The following is a 15,840-nucleotide window of genomic DNA, read 5'->3' as shown; positions in this document are numbered from 1 at the left end:
AGATAGAGCAGGCAATTTCAATCAACTGTCTAACTTTACGAGTATTATCAATTTTACTTTGTTCGTTTGGTATCTTTTGTTGAAAAGCAGGGATATATGTTTAGGACCCGGCCCATTTCTGGAGCACTATATGGCAGCAGTTTTACAAGAATGTTATCCATAAGCAAGAGCACTAGAGGGAAGCACTATTTCCTGCTATGTAGTGCTCCAGATGCCTACCTAGGTATCTCTTCAACAAAGAATATCATGGGAGTGAAGCAAAATTGATATTAGAAGTAGATTGTAAAATTGTATGCTCTGTTTGAATCACAAAAGAACATTTTGGGTTTCATATCCCTTTAACCATTCTGTCCGCGCTGGGCTGTACCAAGTAGAAAACATGGAATTGATTGGAATTGAGGGGGAATTGGCCAACAAGTCTCTCCCAAATACTCCACCTCAGGGACCCAAACGCACAACAGAACTAAACTGAACAAGCAGCATATACGGACTTAGGGATATATACTACTTTTCAGGGTAGAGACTCTGCAGAATCCAGGGTCAAAAGAATACATCAGCAATACCTTTTTATATGTATATACAATTAAAATGCCTGTGTGCATCTAATTCTACAATACTATATTTATATGTATATAGAATTAAACTACATTGTATGCAAATGAAAAGCACTTTTTACAGTGAGACGATTAAACAGGTTGTATTGCTAATTAAAATATCCTCCTGGTTACCACAGGTGCAGACATAAAATGCGCGCGGAAGATTCCGAGTGGCAGCAACAGAACGTGCACTGCATGACAAACCAAAACAGACACTTTATACCCCTCTAAATTTCTTATCTGTTTGATATAATTCTTTTCAAGAACCTTTTTTACTGCTTCAGTTTATATAAATAAACTAAACAAAACAATCAGCAGTTTCAGGATCAGCTAAAAATAAAGGGAAATAAAAACCTTTTATATAAACCCTATGACTCTGTATTGTTTGCTAAAACCATAACAATTCATTTACAATGACTATAGTGCATTATTTAATAGTGGTCATGACTAAATTGTTCACTGTGAGCAAAGTATTTTGTGGTGATTTAATTAAAGGGACAGTCTACTTGATTTTTTTTATTGTTTAAAAAGAAAGATAACCACCTTTACTACTTATATTTATACTTATTACATACAGATTTTTTTTGCCAAAAATATAAATTATGCTTACCTGATCATTTCATTTTCTTTCGTGGGAAAGAGTCCACAGCCGCATTCATTACTTGTGGTTAATAAGAACCTGGCCACCAGGAGGAGGCAAAGACATACCTGCCAAAGGCTTAAATACTCCTTCCACTTCCCCTATCCCCCAGTCATTCTGGATCAGTGGAAGAAATATCAAGGTGAAAGGGTACCAGAAGACTATACACGAAAAACGCCTCAAAAAACTGGCGGGGGGCTGTGGACTCTTTCCCACGGAAGAAAATTAAATTATCAGGTATGCATAATTTATGTTTTTCTTCCTAATGGGAAAGAGTCCACAGCAGTATTCATTACTTGTGGGAAAAATATACCCAAGCCAAAGAGGACACTGAATGCCAAGAATGAGAGGGTAAGAGGCGGCCCAAACTGAGGGCACCAGGACTGAACCACACCCATAAATAAAAAAAGTCCTGCTTCATCCAAAAGCAGGGAGCAAAAACCATGAAAAAAAATAGCCCCAAGGACACAAACGACAGTCCCAAGCCTGGGCAAAAACCACATGCAACCTCAACGAGCCAACAGGACTCGAAACGCATTATCACCCAAAGGCAGATCCCATTCACACGCCCCCATAAGGGAACACTGACCAAGAACTCCCCAAAGGAAGAAGCAAGGTAGATGGATAACTAACCAGAACCCTGTCCTTCAAAAGACAGATCAAACTAGCTCGGGAGACTTCAAGGAAGCCTCACGAATGCCAGAAAAAAGGGGATCATCTGTCAAACACGACCAATTCGGAGACCGAAAGAGAACAAAAAGTATCTTGAGAACAGAAACCGCACAGACGACTAAGTAGCATGTCATAGTGCAGCCACAGATAAAGGGACAAAATAAAACCCTTGTCCAGCTTCCCAGCTGGAGGGAACCAAAGAAAAACCAGAACCAGCAGAATCCAAGTTCCTAGACAAATGCCCCTCCATGGAGGGAAAAATTAGATATCCACCCCCCCCCAAGAGCTCAGAGAGCACCTCAACAGGGAATCACTGCATCGAAAAGAAACAGAGGCAGCTGAAAAGTTAAAATATGACCAGAATCACAGCCTAGGATCCTGAGATAAACAAGGACGTCCTCCACAACCGCAGAACCTCCGCAAAGAGGACCACCTACACACGAAAAAAAGCACTGAAAAGTCTAGGGACAGAGTCGTCCCCCCCCCCCCTGAAAACGAGAGAGAGGAACACCACCAGCCACCTCGAAAGAGTGTGACCAGAAACACAGGCAGAGTCCCACCAGAACCAGAGGAACACCGAACCCAGAAGTCCATTCCCAAGGGCATCTCTATCCCTGAACCAGGGACAAAAGAAACACACCACCAGAGACAAAAGTCTCCCAAGGGAAGACGGAGGATAAGGGAAACCGTGTCCCACAAAAAACGACACAGGGGTCAAAACGAACCCAAAACGAGCCAGCCCCCAAAGGAGCAGAGGCTACCCGAAGTAGCAATCTTGGGGCCCCACAGCAGATACTGGTGGGGAAGATAAGAGGACAAAGTTACCCCTACCAAGGCACTACATACGAATGCTGATGCAAGGTCAGAGCACCAGAACAACAGACCCCAAAGGAAGTCCAGAACACATTCCCGGACAGAAAACAAAACCCCCGAGCAGCCATAAGAAGAGGACCAGCCTTGAGAGAAAAGAAAGAACCCCTTCCAGACGCAACCCGAACACCAGAGGGAAAAACCGGGACAAGCATAGACAGAACTATACCAACACCACCCGGAAACCCCAATTTCAGATCCACGAATAGACCTGAAGAAGAGGACCCAGACCAAAATTCTGGTCAGACACTCCTCACCCGAGGAAGCAACCCGAAAAAAAAAATGGGAAATCTAGCAAAACCCTAGGAAAAGACAGTTAAAAAACTCAGAACCGGTCTCAAGATGATAGAACCCACGACGCTGAGCTAAACTCTGTGACATGCAGAAACTAGGGTCCCACATCAGCTCCCGACCCTAAGAGGGTGGAGAAATCTCTGGAAATAAACAGAACCAGAACCGAAACAAAGTGACCCCAAGAAAACCGGGTTTCAGCTAAAAGAAGCCTCCAGCAGCGAAAAAAGGCGGACCAGGCTTCTACATGGCAAGTCAGAGGCTAGCCACCCCAAAGCAACGCTGCCGGATCATAGAGAATGCTGGCATGAACCCGCTATATCTCACATACTGACAAGCGCTCCACCACTGATCCACGAAGAGGATCCATTAAAAGGTGGAACGAAACAAGGTCCAGAGACCCTAGGAGTCTAAAACCACCCAAAGGGTAGCAAGAAGACCCAGGCCCAAAAACCGCCCTAGCGGAGAAGGCCCCTCCCCCCTGAAAGGAGAACCAAAGCGATGCGGTGGAAGCCACCGACCCAGCCCAGGGAGAGAGTGACATGCCTAATCTCTCCCGGTATGCAGACCCGAAGGCCCGGATGTATATGTATAGAGTAGTCTGAGAAAACAAACGATAAAACATAAAACAAAACACACAAGGTCTCGCCGGACCCACCAGGCGTCATTGACAACACAACAAAGTGCACACAAATTCCGGACCCAACAGTCCACGAATAACTTCCAAGGAAGCAACAAAAGCAAGTCCATCCCAGAAATTCCCAAAGGAACAATCAAATAAAAAAGTATCGTAACTGGATGAAAGAAAAAAAGGCAGCCCGAAGGCATCTGCCAAAAAAAACTCTGGGAAAGGACACGAGCGACCAACAGGAGACGATCAACATCCCACATAGTCTAGCTCGAAGCACCATTCTATGACACATTCCCCGACTGATAGAGGAGGGGATCCCCCAATAAGTCGTAAAGACAACGGAGTAGAACGTGCAGTCGTGCGATCCGATAATAAAAAGTGCAACATGGAGGAATATTCACCCCCGGAGGCAACTGAATAGACCCACCTGAAGTCTAGACACCCGGGATAATCGGGCAAGAACACAACCGCGCAGAAACCTCCGGATCCTGCAGGCAAACCAGCGCCATCAATAAATTGAAGCGGAAATGACCCGCCATCTCCAGGGGAAAGAAACCACCCTGTGCGGAGGGAGAAATAACATTAGGGTTAACCGCAAATGTAGACAAAGGGTGCTGTTGGGAATCCGCCGCTTGAGGAACAGAGCCCCCAGAGGCTGATGGCTCAATAGGCCCCTAGTTCCCCGAGCCCGAGGAACCAGGCACTCTAAGAAGGCACAATACACAGGACTGATAAACCTGCGTCAGTGGGGCCAAAAGCACCTTCCTCACAAGAGGAAGAATCAGAATCAACAACAGTCTCAGCTTCAGAATCCTCTATGGTTAAAACCAAGAGAAAATAAGGACATCATGAAAAAATGAACGGCACCTGACACCCACAATGGCTGGGGCACTCACCACCTCCTATGACCAGATCCAAACGAAGCAGAAAATCTTCATCGCCACACGGTCAGGAATGCAGAAGCGTAACAAACCCAGCGTAACAACTCCCGGTCAGAAGGTGAACTGTAAGTCCAAAAAACTCGCCAGAAAAAAGCGGCAACTAGGACCCACTAAAGATCACATAAGAAACATGATTCAGGAACCCCACCCTGTTCACACATTTCCCCCCAAAGGAAGAAATTATCCCATGATTCCCAGATCCGAAAAGAGGAGTCTCACTGAGACCCATACCTATCTGTCACATAACAACATAATATTCATATTGATGAAATGAAACGATCTAACCGGAATCTATGCCGTGGAACAGGAACACGGCCCTTCAAGTGTGATGGATATTAGCGTCGCCTACGTCATGGATTTGAGAGAAGACAGCTGGTAGCAAAGCGAAGGGTCGGCAATGCCAAGTGCTAAAGGAGCTGTTAATTCGAATCAGGATGGTGTTGCAGAGAGAACTTACACTGCATCTCTAGACTCTAACATTCTCCCAGGCCCTCACTGAGAGACTAAAAGGACTACTTAAAACTCCTGTCCCATTGCGAAGAGTACTACCCTCCATAAGAGACACACTTTACTTAAAAATAAATAAAAGTATTTTCTTTAAAAAATAAAACTTCTGACACTTCTCTGCCAACCTCCTGGGACGAAAGGCAAAGAATGACTGGGGGATAGGGGAAGTGGGAGGAGTATTTAAGCCTTTGGCTGGTGTGTCCTTTGCCTCCTCCTGGTGGCCAGGTTCTTATTTCCCACAAGTAATGAATGCGGCTGTGGACTGTTTCCCATTAGGAAGAAAAAGGATTTTAAATGGACTTAGAAGGGTACAGTAATTGACAAGGTGTGGGATTGGGAAGGGGTCAAAGGTTTATATGTAAGTGTATATACATATGTATGTGTGCGTGTGCGTGTGTATGTGTATGTGAGTGTGTGTGGGTATACGTTTGTGTGTTTGTGTGGATGTACGTGTGTATACGTGTGTGTATATACGTGTGTGTGTGTGTATGTGTGTGTGTGTGTGTATGTGTGTTTACGTGTGTACATGTATATGTGTGTGTGTGTGTGTGATTCCGCATGATTTAGATGCTAAGGGGTTAATTCTTTTTAGCCTGTGTGCTAAAAACATGTGTTTTTGTTCAGAAGAAAAGTGCTGTTTGTGTTTCCTTTGATAAAACCAGACTCCCCTTATAAATAGTTTCAGAGTCCCCCTTGATTAACTGTTATTGTATATTCATTGAAGCAGCAAGCTAATAAAAGTGTCAGCTCAAGAGACAATAAGCAGTGCCCTCTCCCCAGAGTAGATAAGGTCAATAAGAGGACCCTGGTACAATTTAAGGTGAAGGTCAATTTTGACGAGCTAGTGCCTGGTTTCTTAATAATCCTATTAAAAATAAGGGCACTTTAATTCATCAAAATTTACATTTCAAGCGTTTTCTTCAAAAGCTTACCTTTTAATCCTGAGAGCCGCTGCAGCGCTTCCTCCGCCCCTCGCAAGTCTTCTTTGCGGGTCCAAAATGACGAAACTGGCTTCATCCAATCACGGCGTTCCCTCAGGCCTTGATCCCCCCAGGTGGAACGCCGTGATTGGAGGAAGCCGGATTAGTCATTTCTGATGTAAGCAGAGGCTTCTGACGGCCGGGGGAATCGATGGAGCAGCTTTCGGGATTAAAAGGTAAGTTTTTGAAGAAAACGCTTGAAATGTCAATTTTGATGAATTAAAGTGCCCTTGTTTTTAATAGGATTATTAAAAACCAGGCACTTATTCGTCAAATTGACCTTCACTTTAAGACATGCTTTTAAACTTGTTATAACACTAGATGAGGGAAATATAACAATCATGTCATATTTGGTACCTAACTAATTATCAGAATGTCCCTGGGAACTTGCTTACATAGGTGAATGTGCTGAATATACCTATCAGAAGTTGTAAGGTGTTCTATGATTTCAGCCAAAGGTGCTGAGTTCTATTGACTGTCGTAAAAGAGAGGGGTTTCCTAGCCCCTGGAAAGAGGATGGGTCAAGCAACTTGATCTCCTGGAAAAACGTATATAACTTTGTGTTTTAACATTTTCAAGTGTTCATTCTACTTGGGAGGCTGCTGCAGCGTGAGTGAATCTTTCTGACCCATCTCCCTGGGGCAGATACCAAAGCTAGTAAAGTGTAAGGTTTCTGTTATTTCTTTATTTTATTTGAAAACTGTTTGCTTGTGTAATTCTATTTGTTAACATCTTTTTATTAATAATGCATTTTGCTAATGTTTCGCATAATAAATAATTCAGTTATTAAGTTTTTTTGCCTTTGTCTAATATTTGAACCACGTTACTGATAGAGACTGGTAGTATTAGTACTGTGATCTTAGGTAATTTTTTGCTAAATTGTATTCTGAGAGTTAATGTGTAAGTCTGGGTTTTTCCTTAGGATTTCCCACAGAAAAATTGTGAGTGGTGGCAGCTTAGAGCTAGAGATTAGTGTGGGTGGCATTAAAGGGGAGTTTTGGGCATTTTTTCTAAGTCTAGAACAGACTAGAAAGTGTTGTTAACCTTGCACCCACTGAACTAAGTCACAGGCTTGCCTGGAGTGGCTAGACTGTGACAGATTAGAGACAGTAGAAAGGGTCAGATAACCCTTTCTGTGCCAAACAAGTGACTGGTGCAGGGTTGGTTAACCCTGGTGTCACAGTGTGTGTATGTGTGTGTGTGTGTGTATGTGTATGTGTGTGTGTGTGTATGTGTATGTGTGTATACGTGTGTGTGTATATATATGTGTGTATATATGTGTGTGCGTGTGTATATATATATATATATATATATATATATATACACACGTGTGTGTATACGTGTGTGTATATATATGTGTATATATATATGCGAGTGTGTGTATACGTGTGTGTGTATATATATATGTGAGTGTGTGTGTATGTATACATATGTGTGAAGTATTTTTAAAGGGACAGAAAAAATAAAAAATAATGTTAAAGAATTCTGCAAATATTATGTTATGTAACATGATCATAACGACAGCTTGAAAAAACTAACGGCTAGATTTAGAGTTTTGTCGGTAACGACCCGCGTAGCTAATGCTGGCTTTTTTCTGGCCGCACCTTTTAAATACCTCTGGTATTGAGAGTTCACAGAATGGCTGCGTTAGGCTCCAAAAAAGGAGCGTAGAGCATATTTAACGCCACTGCAACTCTCGATACCAGAGTTGCTTACGGAAGCGGCCAGGTTAAAAAACGTGCTCGTGCACGATTTCCCCATAGGAAACAATGGGGCTGTTTGAGCTGAAAAAAAACCTAACACCTGCAAAAAAGCCGCGTTCAGCTCCTAACGCAGCCCCATTGTTTGCTATGGGGAAACACTTCCTACGTCTGCACCTAACACTCTAACATGTACCCCGAGTCTAAACACCCCTAACCTTACACTTATTAACCCCTATTCTGTCGCCCCCGCTATCGCTGACCACTGCATATTATTTTTAACCCCTAATCTGCCGCTCCGTAAACCGCCGCTACTTACATTATCCTTATGTACCCCTAATCTGCTGCCCCTAACACCACCGACCCCTATATTATATTTATTAACCCCTAATCTGCCCCCCACAACGTCGCCTCCACCTGCCTACACTTATTAACCCCTAATCTGCCGAGCGGACCGCACCGCTATTATAATAAAGTTATTAACCCCTAATCCGCCTCACTAACCCTATAATAAATAGTATTAACCCCTAATCTGCCCTCCCTAACATCGCCGACACCTAACTTCAAACATTAACCCCTAATCTGCCGACTGGAGCTCACCGCTATTCTAATAAATGTATAAACCCCTAAAGCTAAGTCTAACCCTAACACTAACACCCCCCTAAGTTAAATATAATTTAAATCTAACGAAATTAATTAACTCTTATTAAATAAATTATTCCTATTTAAAGCTAAATACTTACCTGTAAAATAAATCCTAATATAGCTACAATATAAATTATATTTATATTATAGCTATTTTAGGATTTATATTTATTTTACAGGTAACTTTGTATTTATTTTAACCAGGTACAATAGCTATTAAATAGTTATTTACTATTTAATAGCTCCCTAGTTAAAATAATTACAAAATTACCTGTAAAATAAATCCTAACCCAAGTTACAATTAAACCTAACACTACACTATCAATAAATTAATTAAATACAATATCTACAAATAAATACAATGAAATAAACTAACTAAAGTACAAAAAATAAAAAAGAACTAAGTTACAAAAAATAAAAAATATTTACAAACATCAGAAAAATATTACAACAATTTTAAACTAATTACACCTACTCTAAGCCCCCTAATAAAATAACAAAGCCCCCCAAAATAAAAAAATGGCCTACCCTACTCTAAATTACTAAAGTTCAAAGATCTTTTACCTTACCAGCCCTGAACAGGGCCCTTTGCGGGGCATGCCCCAAAGAATTCAGCTCTTTTTCCTGTAAAAAAAACACATACAATACCCCCCCCCAACATTACAACCCACCACCCACATACCCCTAATCTAACTCAAACCCCCCTTAAATAAACCTAACACTAAGCCCCTGAAGATCTTCCTACCTTATCTTCACCATACCAGGTTCACCGATCGATCCAGAAGAGCTCCTCCGATGTCTTGATCCAAGCCCAAGCGGGGGGCTGAAGATGTCCATGATCCGGCTGAAGTCTTCATCCAAGCGGGAGCTGAAGAGGTCCATGATCCGGCTGAAGTCTTCTATCAAGCCGCATCTTCAATCTTCTTTCTTCTGGAGCGGAGCGGAACCATCTTCTTCCAAGCCGATGCGGAACATCCTCTTCAACCGACGACTAGACGACGAATGACGGTTCCTTTAAATGACGTCATCCAAGATGGCGTCCCTCGAATTCCGATTGGCTGATAGGATTCTATCAGCCAATCGGAATTAAGGTAGGAAAATTCTGATTGGCTGATGGAATTAGCCAATCAGAATCAAGTTCAATCCGATTGGCTGATCCGATCAGCCAATCAGATTGAGCTCGCATTCTATTGGCTATTCCGATCAGCCACTAGAATGCGAGCTAAATCTGATTGACTGATTGGATCAACCAATCGGATTGAACTTTATTCTGATTGGCTGATTCCATCAGCCAATCAGAATTTTCCTACCTTAATTCCGATTGGCTGATAGAATCCTATCAGCCAATCGGAATTCGAGGGACGCCATCTTGGATGACGTCCCTTAAAGGAACCGTCATTCGTCGGGAAGTCGTCGTCGGAAGAAGATGGGTCCGCGCTGGAGGTCTTCACGATGGAGCCGGTCCTCATCGGATGAAGATGGAAGATGCCGCTTGGAAGAAGATGGTTGCCGGTCCGGATCTACTCTTCTTCCCGGATAGGATGAAGACTTTGGACCCTCTTCTGGACTTCTTCAGCCGTCGGATGATGGATGTCTAGCCCCCGCTTGGGTTGGATGAAGATATCGGAGCCAGGACGGATCGGTGTGATACCCGGTGAGGTGAAGACAAGGTAGGAAGATCTTCAGGGGCTTAGTGTTAGGTTTATTTAAGGGGGGTTTGGGTTAGATTAGGGGTATGTGGGTGGTGGGTTGTAATGTTGGGGGGGGGGTATTGTATGTGTTTTTTTACAGGAAAAAAAGAGCTGAATTTCTTGGGGCATGCCCCGTAAAGGGCCCTGTTCAGGGCTGGTAAGGTAAAAGAGCTTTGAACTTTTTTAATTTAGAATAGGGTAGGGCATTTTTTATTTTGGGGGGTTTTGTTATTTTATTAGGGGGCTTAGAGTAGGTGTAATTAGTTTAAAATTGTTGTATTATTTTTCTTATGTTTGTAAAAAAAAATTATTTTTTGTAACTTAGTTCTTTTTTATTTTTTGTACTTTAGTTAGTTTATTTAATTGTAGTTATTTGTAGATATTGTATTTAATTCATTTATTGATAGTGTAGTGTTAGGTTTAATTGTAACTTAGATTAGGATTTATTTTACAGGTAAATTTGTAATTATTTTAACTATTTTAGCTATTTAATAGTTCTTAACTATTTAATAGCTATTGTACCTGGTTAAAATAAATACAAAGTTACCTGTAAAATAAATATTAATCCTAAAATAGCTATAATATAAATATAATTTATATTGTAGCTATATTAGGATTTATTTTACAGGTAAGTATTTAGCTTTAAATAGGAATAATTTATTTAATAAGAGTTAATTAATTTTGTTAGATTTAAATTATATTTAATTTAGGGGGGTGTTAGTGTTAGGGTTAGACTTAGCTTTAGGGGTTAATACATTTATTAGAATAGCGGTGAGCTCCAGTCGGCAGATTAGGGGTTAATGTTTGAAGTTAGGTGTCGGCGATGTTAGGGAGGGCAGATTAGGGGTTAATACTATTTATTATAGGGTTAGTGAGGCGGATTAGGGGTTAATAACTTTATTATAATAGCGGTGCAGTCCGCTCGGCAGATTAGGGGTTAATAAGTGTAGGCACGTGGAGGCGACGTTGTGGGGGCAGATTAGGGGTTAATAAATATAATATAGGGGTCGGCGGTGTTAGGGGCAGCAGATTAGGGGTACATAGCTATAATGTAGCTGGCGGCGGCGGCGTGCGGACCGCAGATTAGGCGTTAATAAGTGTAGGTAGCTGGCGGCGACGTTGTGGGGGGCAGGTTAGGGGTTAATAAATATAATATAGGGGTCGGCGGTGTTAGGGGCAGCAGATTAGGGGTACATAAGGATAACGTAGGTGGCGGTCGGCAGATTAGGGGTTAAAAAAAATTAATTGAGTGGCGGCGATGTGGGGGGACCTCGGTTTAGGGGTACATAGGTAGTTTATGGGTGTTAGTGTACTTTAGGGCACAGTAGTTAAGAGCTTTATGAACCGGCGTTAGCCCAGAAAGCTCTTAACTACTGACTTTTTTCTGCGGCTGGAGTTTTGTCGTTAGATTTCTAACGCTCACTTCAGACACGACTCTAAATACCGGAGTTAGAAAGATCCCATTGAAAAGATAGGATACAAAATTGACGTAAGGGGATCTGCGGTATGGAAAAGTCGCAGCTGAAAAGTGAGCGTTAGACCCTTTCTTGACTGACTCCAAATACCGGCGGTAGCCTAAAACCAGCGTTAGGAGCCTCTAATGCTGGTTTTCACGGCTACCGCCAAACTCTAAATCTAGGCCTAAATACAGGTAGCCCTCAGTTTACGCTGGGGTTAGGTTCCACAAGGAATGGTTGTAAATCGAAACCGTTGTAAATTGAAACCCAGTTTATAATGTAAGTCAATGAGAAGTGAAGGAGATAGGTTCCAGGCTCCTCTCAAAATTGTCATAAGTAACACCTAATACATTATTTTTAAAGCTTTGAAATGAAGACTTTAAATGCTAAACAGCATTATAAACCTAATAAAATAATCACACAACACAGAATATATAATTAAACTAAGTTAAATAAACAAAAACATTTGCTAAACAGCATTATAAACCTAATAAAATAATCACAACACAGACTTCACTTGCATTTTTCTGCAAACAGTTCTTTCTATGCATTCCAATCTGGACTGATTTATAGACAGAAAGATCTTGTTCCTTTGAAATCTGCTTGATAGCTCAGGTCTGGTTAAACCGATTAATTTCAGCTTCCTTGGCTTTGCTGCAACACAAGCGGACAGCTCCACCTACTGGCTATTTTAATAAATGCACTGCTTCTCAATGCTTTTCAATAGCAGTCACATGACTGGAAAAAAAGGTTGTTATTCTGAAACGGTGTAAATTGAACCGTTGTAAAACGAGGGCCACCTCTTGATAGATTTTTGCCCCTAAAGTTTTACTTACCTTGTTTCCTCTCCAGGCTCTTCTTATCAAGTATCGGGAGCATGCTACATTTAGTTTAATAGCGCAATCTAGCGCCTGCTTTGATTAGACAGTGCGTCTGTGAATCACTTTTCAAAAGAAGACCTGATCAGAAGAGCCTGTAGAGAAAACAAGGTAAGTATAACGTTGGGAGCTAAAATCTCTGAAATCTTGTTTTTTTTCAAGCTGTCGCAGAATTATGTAACATTAGTTTTTACATTTACTGTTCCTTTAACTAAGATTTTAATGAAATACCCTAATGTATTTCTAAGTGACAAAATTCCACTACTTGAGCAGAGGTTTAGCGCACTCACAACTTAGGGCTCAACCAATAGCAAGCGCGAGTTTATCAGCACGTTGTAACAGAAGTTTATTATGTGAGGGGTTTAGTGCAGCCGCACTTTCTGATATCAAGATGTTAGTGCATCCTATCACTCAAGCACGAAAATAATAATAGTTTTGACAAGAAATCAACACTTGATTTACAGTAACTTGGGCAATGTTAATATTTTTTTTCACTTGTAATCTAGACTTAAATGTGACACATTCATTTAACAATTCCAGAGGCTTGAAAAGCCTTAGGTAATATATGTTCTTGGCCAATATGATATTGCTTTAGCCAATAAGGGACTGAAGTAAATGAGTTTGAGCAAACCAATCACAGTGTGGAATGTGGCAGACTCAAATTAGCTTTACCTATATTCAATTATTCAATGGGGCATTTTAAGGGACAGTCTAGTTAAAATTAAACTTTCATGATTCAGATAGGGCATGCAATTGTAAACAACTTTGAAATTTACTTTTATCATCAAATTTGCTTTGTTGTTGAAAGCTAAACCTAGGTAGGCTCATATGCTAAGCTCTAAGCCCTTAAAGGCCGCCTCTTATCTCAGTGCATTTTGAGTTTTTCACAGCTAGAGGGCATTAATTTAATTGCGCCATATTACATAACATTGTGCTTACTCCTGTGGAGTTATTTGTGAATCAGCGCTGATAGGCTAAAATGCAAGTCTGTCCAAAGAACTGAGAAAAGGGGCAGTCTGCAGAGGCTTAGATACAAGGTAATCACAGAGGGAAAAACTATATTAATATAACAGTGTTGGTTTTGCAAAACTGGGTAATAAAGGGATTATCTATCTTTTTAAACAATAACAAATCTAGACTGGACTGTCCCTTTAGGTCAATTTTATTTATGCATCAGAAATGATTCACTGTATTGCAACAGAGATACATGTTTTAAAAGCATTTAAACCTGTAATTTTGTTAAAAAAAATGTGCATCATTTTGTAGTCCCAAGACACACTCCTTAAAAAAAAACCTTCTGAATATCTTACATGCTTTACTGTGGCAAATTGGGCAGGAACAGTTATAAACCAGCTCCTGCAGATAGCAACAATGTACAACATATGCTGTATGTAGGAGTATCAGGGTTCTGCATTTAACAGACGGCACTTAAGCTTCTCTGTGGGGAGAGAAACACTACAAGTTAAATAACAGAAAAGGCAGGCAAAATAAATAATGAAAGTGCATTGCAAAGCTTTATTATTGTTATTAAATAATTAGGAGCCAGACAGTGGTATTTGTATATACCCTAGCTCCTGGCTTTGATGAGCCCTTGCATAAAGGGGAATAACATTTTAAATTATCTTTTTTTTAAGTATTATAGACACACATCTACCTCTATAGATGGAACTAAAACAATATTCATTTGTATTTTGAAGCAAAATCAGACACAATAAAGAAAAGAGGTTTTATTTTTCTTTATTAAACATTCTATGAGGAGATTATGTATTTTTTCCTGTATTTAAAGGGAAAGTCATATTACATTATGTAAGTCAGTTTTGCAATATACTTTCATTATTTATTTTGGTCCTTTTTCCTGTAATTCAAGTCTGAAAAGTGTGCACTTTCAAGTTCTGTGAACTGTAAGAGCACATGCACAATACATATAAATGCCTCTAATTAGCAACGCATTTTCTGCTAAAGATATACTATCAAGATTTTGTTAACACAGAGACAGTGGCAAGCCCAGGCAAACTAAGCTGGATTGGTTCCTCCAGATAAGGAAAGTGGTGTCTGGAGTTTGACAGTTGAAAAACAACTGCAGCAAACAAGGTGTTAATCTGTTCTATTATCATTCAGAATATACTGACATGTTAATTTATTGAATGATTGCAGGAAAGTGTTTATATTCTCAGATCCCTCAAACACAAAATAAATCAGGAACAGTGCTTTAATCTCATAGTAGCCAGTAACAAAGTTTTTAACCCTTTATGCGAGTAACAAAATGCAGCAGAGTTAAAGTGACATTAAACACATCAAGATATTAATATAAATTGTTAAATTACATGTAATAAAACAACTTTGCAATATACTTTCATTATTTATTTTGTTCTCCTTTCCTGTAAACTAATTCTGAATACTGTGGGGTTTTACAATTCATGTTAAACATGTAAGTACAGATACAGCTATATTCCACACAGTCATTGGTTGCACACTCTAGTAAGACATTTATAACCATTCCTAATTGGTCTCAGTAGAAAAGGTAACCTAAGTTACAATATGGCAGCGCCCACTGTTATATGGACACTAAATTTACCCTTTGAACTATTAATATAATTTATAAAAAATACATTTACAAATTATTCTCAGGCTAATTTTTACTCTGGATACATCATTTAAGCAATAATTTATTTAGTGTTTAATGTCCCTTTAATGGGACATTCCAGTCAAAAAGTCAAAATTTAAAGGGGCATGAAACCCAATTTTTTTTCTTTCATGATTTAGAAAGAGCACACACTTTTAAACAACTTTCTAATTTACCTCTATTATCTAATTTGCCTTATTCTCTTGATATCCTTTGATTAAAAAAAAGCATATCTAGATAGGCTTAGTAGCTGCAAATTGGTGGCTGCACATAGATGCCTCATGTGATTGGCTCAGCTGTGTGCATTGCTATTTCTTCAACAAAGGATTTCTAAAGAATGAAGCAAATTAGATAATAGAAGTAAATTGGAATTTTGTTTAACCCCTTAATGACCGCAGCACTTTTCCATTTTCTGTCCGTTTGGGACCAAGGCTATTTTTACATTTTTGCGGTGTTTGTGTTTAGCTGTAATTTTCCTCTTACTCATTTACTGTACCCACACATATTATATACCGTTTTTCTCGCCATTAAATGGACTTTCAAAAGATACCATTATTTTCATCATATCTTATAATTTACTATAAAAAACATTATAAAATATGAAGGAAAAATGGAAAAAAACACACTTTTCTAACTTTGACCCCCAAAATCTGTTACACATCTACAACCACCAATAAACACCCATGCTAAATAGTTTCTAAATTTTGTCCTGAGTTTA

The 15,840-nt window shown here is 40.0% G+C and overlaps 1 protein-coding gene across 5 annotated transcripts in view; it reads right to left on the bottom strand.

The window, feature by feature from the left end:
- The window catches only part of SAYSD1 (SAYSVFN motif domain containing 1), a 52,133-nt gene that overhangs the window by 24,292 nt on the left and 12,001 nt on the right, over positions 1-15,840 (bottom strand). For 2 of the 5 annotated variants that reach the window (XM_053712678.1, XM_053712680.1), the window contains exon 3: positions 12,458-12,594. The exons of the other annotated variants lie outside the window; for them this stretch is intronic. The gene's annotated coding sequence lies outside the window, so the exon portion shown is untranslated. The remainder of the gene's footprint in view (positions 1-12,457; positions 12,595-15,840) is intronic. 5 annotated transcript variants of the gene reach the window in all.

Source organism: Bombina bombina, chromosome 4 (assembly GCF_027579735.1).
Source record: "Bombina bombina isolate aBomBom1 chromosome 4, aBomBom1.pri, whole genome shotgun sequence".
In the NCBI taxonomy this organism is placed as follows: domain Eukaryota; kingdom Metazoa; phylum Chordata; class Amphibia; order Anura; family Bombinatoridae; genus Bombina; species Bombina bombina.
Note: the sequence above shows the minus strand (reverse complement) of the source record. Positions and strands in the feature narration are given on the sequence as shown.